Source organism: Chiloscyllium plagiosum, unplaced genomic scaffold (genome assembly GCF_037043375.1).
Source record: "Chiloscyllium plagiosum isolate Xiang-an unplaced genomic scaffold, Cpla_swu_hap1 HiC_scaffold_17, whole genome shotgun sequence".
Lineage (NCBI taxonomy): Eukaryota > Metazoa > Chordata > Chondrichthyes > Orectolobiformes > Hemiscylliidae > Chiloscyllium > Chiloscyllium plagiosum.
The window spans coordinates 64764935-64771622 of NW_028270155.1; the positions used below are offsets into that span (position 1 = coordinate 64764935).

General features: G+C 39.8%; 1 protein-coding gene across 2 annotated transcripts in view; it reads right to left on the reverse strand.

Annotated features, from left to right (window-relative positions):
* mbtps1 (membrane-bound transcription factor peptidase, site 1) overlaps positions 1-6688 on the reverse strand; it is a 142895-nt gene that overhangs the window by 79369 nt on the left and 56838 nt on the right. The window lies entirely within an intron of this gene.

The following is a 6688-nucleotide window of genomic DNA, read 5'->3' on the forward strand; positions in this document are numbered from 1 at the left end:
TCACAACATTTGTCACATACTATTTCCTTTTCATAAAAGCACATTGTAATGCAAACAAACACAGTCAATTTTATAAATGTTCAGCTATTAAATCCTTAATAATGGATTCCAGTGTTTTCCCAATGACAGACATTAGGGTAAATAGTTTGTTCTTGCGTACTGTCTCCCTCCTTCCCTGAATAGAAGTGCTATATTTGTAGCTTCCCACAGGGACGTTACCAGAATCTAGGGAATTATAGCAAATTACAACCAATGCATTCTAATCTTTGCAAGCACTTTTTTTAAAAAAAACCTAAAAGGACCTCATGTACAAGTCAGTCTTTAGTCATAGAAATTTGTCCAGTAGTTAGCTTAGTCCTTTATCCTCAAGTGACAGTGATTATTTTAAGTTTTCTCTGCCTTTACACCCTCTGTTTTTCCATTAAAATCAGGGTGCTTTCATGCCTTTCACTGTGAAAACAGATACGACTTTTTTTGTTCAAGTCTCAGACACTTCTTGGTTTCATTATTAAATTCCCCAGTCTCATCCAGCAGGGATCATTTACTTTCTTTTTCATGTACTTGCAGAAGCTCTGTTTTTATGTTTCTCACCTGTTTACTTTTAATCTATTTTTGTTCCTCCTCAGTTCTCCTTTGCTAGTTTCTGAAAGTTCCCAAACTTCTGGTCTATCACTAATTTTTCCAACATTGCACACCTTTTCCTTTAACTTGACACTAGCCCCAACTTCCTTACCTAGAAGTTTCATCCTTCTTGCAATGTAGTTCAATCTCAATGAAATATATTTTTTAAGCAGTATGAAATACAAACTTCATATCCACCACTGCTCATCTGTCAACTTCTATGCTACGGTTACATAAAATCCTTGTTAGACTCGTCATAAAGTACTGTGAGCAGATCTGGACACCACACCTAAGGAAGGGTGTTTTAGCTCTGGTGTGAGTTCAACACAGGTTTACAAGAATGATACCTGAAATTCAGAGATTAAGTTTGAGGAAAAATTAGACATTTATTCCCTAGAATATAGAAAGTTAAAGGGCTGACCTATTTGAGGTCTTCAGGACATTAACAGGGAAAGACAGGATAGATAAAGGTAAACTATTTCCACTGATTGAAGATTCTCGAACCAGATGTCACAGTGGAAGAATTATAAAGTCATTGTCATCGGCTGAAACATACCCTTCAGTTCAACTGGTCTGTGCCAATCAGATATCCTAAACCGATACAATTCCATTTGGTAGCACTTGATCCGTATCTGCCTAAACTCCTCTTCTTCATATACTCATCCAGTGCCTTTTAAATGTTGTAATTGTACCAGCCTCCACCACTTCCTCTGGCAGTTCATTCCATACATCATCACCCTCTACGTGAAAAAGTTGCCCCTGGGTCCCTTTTAAATCTTTCCTCTCTCACCTTAAACCTCTAGTCTTGGACTCCCCTGCCCTGCATGATTTAATAAACCGCTGAATGGTCACCTTCAGCCTCCTACGCTCCAAAGACAAATTCAAGGGCAATGCTGGAAAGCACTTCTGTACACAAAGAGCAGTGCATGTTTGAAACTCTCTTCCTCAAATGGTACTTGATGCTAATTCAATTGTTTAAATTTAAATCAGAGGCAGACAATGTTTTATTAAGCAAGAGTATCAAGGGAGTATGGGCCCAAGGTGCCATATGGAGTTAGGCCACAGATCAGCCATGATCTTACTAAAGGGCGAGGAGGCGAGAGGAGCTGAATGGTTTATTCCTGTTCTTATGTTCCTATCTCGCTTTTTAACCAACTTTCAAAGTATACTTTAGCTAACTCAGTTTTTAAAATTTTGTAACTGTACTAATATGCAACTACCATTTAGCTTCCATTTAAAACATGCTTCTGACAATTTACTAAGTGAAAATAATTCATCAGGAATTTCAGCAAACGAGATTCTCAATTTGCAATATGAAGAATCCGAGATGAATTTAAAGACACTTGATTTAAAAAAAACAATAAAAATAATTTAAACACAAAAGAAAAAGTTAATGAAAGAATGTGAGACTCAAAATGACAACACAGATTAAAAGTCCAATTATCAATGAATAGAGCTAAGTGGGCTCTGTTCAAACTTCCCTTCACAAGTGAAACTAACCTAAAAAGATCCCATTTACATAAATCCTCTTTGAGATTGCAATCCCCTCATTGAGTTTTGTTGGTTAACTCAATTGGTTGGCTTGGAGCAGCACAATGGTCCAGAAGGACTATGGGAATTTTATCTTTACATTTACAGTTGGGTCTGGAATATGTTGTTGACAGCCAATTACTTCTTTTTAATGTGCTACACTGAAATGCAATGTGGAATTCTTACTGTATTGTACTTGACAGAATTAATGACGACATACAATGCTAACATTGCAGATTCCAATGCAGAGATAGACAGACTACACAGGATTTGACAAATTTAAACCTCTCCTGTTGATCAGCAAAGCTTCAGGAGCATTTACAGATGTATCATCAGCTAACTGTGGGCCAGGTGCACACATACAATTGTTCCTGTTATCTTTCTGAAAAATGCTTGGCTGGAAAAGCGCAGCAGGTCAGGCAGCATCCAAGGAGCAGGAGAATCGACGTTTCGGCCTGAAGAAGGGCTTATGCCCGAAACGTCGATTCTCCTGCTCCTTGGATGCTGCCTGACCTGCTGCGCTTTTCCAGCAACACCATTTTCAGCTCTGATCTCCAGCATCTGCAGTCCTCACTTTCTCCTGTTGTCTTTCTGGTCAATATTAACATTAAATTTGAAATATATTTTATCAACTTGCTTCTTTCTTGCCATACACCGTTGTCTCTTTTGTCAGTTAAATAAGTCCAGCCCTCCATCCCATTACAAGACCTTCTCTTTTGCCCTTAACCAATTCAGTACTTTCTTTTAAACCATTAAAATGGCTTGCCTCAGTTCTCATGAAAGATCATTGATCTGAAATTTTAACTCTAAAGGCACTGCTTGTGTTCCGCTTGCAGCACTGTTTTTCTAGTTTTTCCCCAATAGTTGGCAAAATTAAATTTGAGGTATCATCTGCAATTCCTGTAGTTATTGCAAATCGAATCTTTAAACTTGTGGGTTACAGACAGCGGTGAAATCACAAAATTGCTTCCAATCTGGCTCTGTGGCTGATGATCCAAAAATGTAAAGCCACAGCCTGGAAACTTTTTAATCCCACCCTGTGGCCAAATTTTCTTTGCAACTGCAGAACTGATTCTCAAGTCTCTAAAGTCACAAATGCGAGGGTTCAAACTAACAGTAAAGTATAAAATTTAAACAGACTGTCCACATTATTAGCCTTCATCTCTCGAGTATAGGAATTCAAAAGGAATGGATTTTCTGTTGCAATTCTAGCATTGCCTGTCAATTAATTATTGCTCCAAACGCATTTGATGGTCCTTTTCAAAATAAGAATCAAAACAATTTGTTGTGTTAATGGTCCAAATATATGCATTCATAAGTATATATTCAGAAAAATAAACTGTCCATGTAGTGCTCCTGAAATCAAGCAATTGGTGATGAAATAGGAGAACAATAATGTATAACCTATATTCGATTCTCAGGAAAGCAAATCTTAGCAGGACTTATACACTTAATGGTAAGGTCCTCGGGTGTGTTGCTGAACAAAGAGACCTTGGAGTGCAGGTTCATAGCTCCTTGAAAGTGGAGTCGCAGGTAGATAGGATAGTGAAGGAGGCGCTTGGTATGCTTTCTTTTATTGGTCAGAGTATTGAGTACAGGAGTTGGGAGGTCATGTTGCGGCTGTACATTGGTTAGGCCACTGTTGGAATATTGCATGCAATTCTGGTCTCCTTCCTAGAGTCATAGAGATGTACAGCATGGAAATAGGCCCTTCGGTCCAACCCGGCCATGCCGACCAGATATCCCAGCCCAATCTAGTCCCACCTGCCAGCGCCCGGCCCATATCCCTCCAAACCCTTCCTATTCATATACGCATCCAAATGCCTCTTAAGTGTTGCAATTGTACCAGCCTCCACCACATCCTCTGGCAGCTCATTCTATACATGTACACCTTCTGCGTGAAAAAGTTACCCCTTAGGTGTCTTTTATATCTTTCCCCTCTCACCCTAAACCTATGCCCTCTAGTTCTGGACTCCCCCACCCCAGGGAAAAGACTTTGTCTATTTATCCTATCCATGCCCCTCAATTTTGTAAACCTCTATAAGGTCACCCCTCAGCCTCCGATGCTCCAGGGAAAACAGCCCCAGCCTGTTCAGCCTCTCCCTGTAGCTCAGATCATCCAACCCTGGCAACATCCTTGTAAATCTTTTCTGAACCCTTTCAAGTTTCACGACATCTTTCCGATAGGAAGGAGACCAGAATTGCACGCAATAATTATGAGGGGCATGGATAGAGTAAATAGGCAAAGTCTTTTCCCTGGGGCGGGGGAGTCCAGAACTAGGTTTAGGGGGAGAGGGAAAAGATATGAGAGAGACTTAAGGGGCAACTTTTTCACAGAGGGTGGTACGGGTATGGAATGAGCTGCCAGAGGAAGTGGTGGAAGCTGGTACAATTGTAACATTTAAGAGGCATTTGGATGGGTATATGAATAGGAAGGGTTTGGAGGAATATGGGCCAGGTGCTGGTAGGTGGGACAAGATTGGGTTGGGATATCTGGTCAGCATGGACGAGTTGGACCGAAGGGTCTGTTTCCATGCTGTACATCTCTATGAATAGCGTGACAATGCAGGGTTCCAAGACTCATTAGGGAGCTTGCATCTTCTAACCATCTCCATACCTACTATAGAAGATACCTAGAAACTGCAGAAAGGTCCCCTTTAACCTGTGATACCTGACCAACTGCAAGCTCAAAACACTAGTTCACTGCTGAGATATTGAGAAATGTATTCCCTTTACAGAATATCTCAATTGAATTGTATTCAGATATCATTTGCAGCTGTTGACAAAGCGGCTCTAATGAAGTGTTAATTGCCAAGTTTTCCACTGTTTACTGGCAATGGCATTTCAGGGATGCCCTTGGGTTAGTTTCTTTACTGAAATACTTAACATCGACAGCTGACCATTTTCATAGTTCAGAATACTGTTAGCTTGCAGTAGCTTCACTGATCAGTAGCTCAATCAAAGGCATGACCATTACTGCTTTTACTCTTTGGCAGGACATCTGACAAAGAAATCAGGGTTTGTCATCCAGCTTTTTTACCCTTGAAGAGCGAGGAATATGCTTGGCCATGAGATTCCAAATTACAGAGGTATATAATTCTGCTTCAGCAAATGACCCAGAGCTACATGATTGCCAAATTTGAGATGGGTTAGTATGTCTAACCTGGCCAAGCTGACAAACAATAGAACGTGGGGTGGAGAAAAGAATAAGACTGGAAATTATTGCATTTTGATACCCCATCCACAGACATGGAGAGATACACTCCAAAAAAAAAAGTTGATAACAACAACCTACATACATTATTTCCTTATGTGTACTTTCCTCAATGAGCAGCCACAGACTAAGTTTCGTGACTATCATCGTTAGGGCTTAGCTAGTTCAGAATGTTAACTGGTCAACATTCAGCTGCTTTTAAATTGTACTTATGTTATGTCTCAATACCAACCTTTAAAATGGATAAACTTTCAATGTCTTGTATTAGGTCATGCCTTGTAAATATACTTTAATGTAGCGATCAGGCTGCTGGTTAAATCTCCATCCACTCAGCTAACAGTGGTCTGTTGGAAAATGACTGACCAAATGAGAAAAAGGTATATTCTACAAATCGTGTTTATTGGATTATGTGCTAATTGCATGAAGGTAAGTACAGAAACACTGGACAATAATCCAGTTCTCATTAATATAACCTCGACAGTTTGAGCCTTCTTTTATCTCTGTATGTAATTAACTCAGTCACTACACTACCAGAAGGACGTGGATGCTTTGAAGAGGGTACAAAAAAGGTTTACTAGGATGTTGCCTGGTATAGGAAATTTTAGCTATAAAGAAAGATTGAATAGACTGGGTTTGTTTTCACTGGAATGAATGAGGTTGAGAGGCAACCTGATAGGAGGTTTGTAAGACTGTGAATGGCATGGATAGAGTGGAAAGTATGAGGCTTTTCCCCAGGATGAAGGGGTGAAATTACTATGGGACACATGTTCAGCGAGGGCAGAATACAGCTGTACGAGGAAAGTTTTTCCTGTAAGTGAAGGCACTTTAAGAACAGAAGGCGAAAATGTGTTGGTGCAGGCTTGACAGGGGCGAAGGGTCCACTCCTGTGTTTGATTGTTCTTTGTTCTTGTTCGTAGGTGCAGTCTTTACAACAAACAGGAAATGCAAAGTGGAAAACATTTGCAAGTTCCAAACCTAAAATTTCTCTCTCAGTTTTGTATGTATTTCCAGTTGTCAAGTTTTTCGTATACTTTACTGATGCTTTCCATTAAGACTCGTGCTACTCCCACCCAACAGAGTAGTCAATTGTCAACTTATCTGCCATTATTCAAACACAGGTGCTACTGTTTCTAGAACCCAACCACCTTAACATCTCCCAGAATGTTTCGAATGCTTTTGAATTTTAGCAACATCAAGATCATGTGATGATAAAAAGTAATCACACTTGGTGACCATTCCTTTAAAAAAAAAACTCTATCCCAAAGCAGTTACAAATAGTATCCTTTGTGATTGTGGCCATGATAACGACTCCTGCCTAACCTT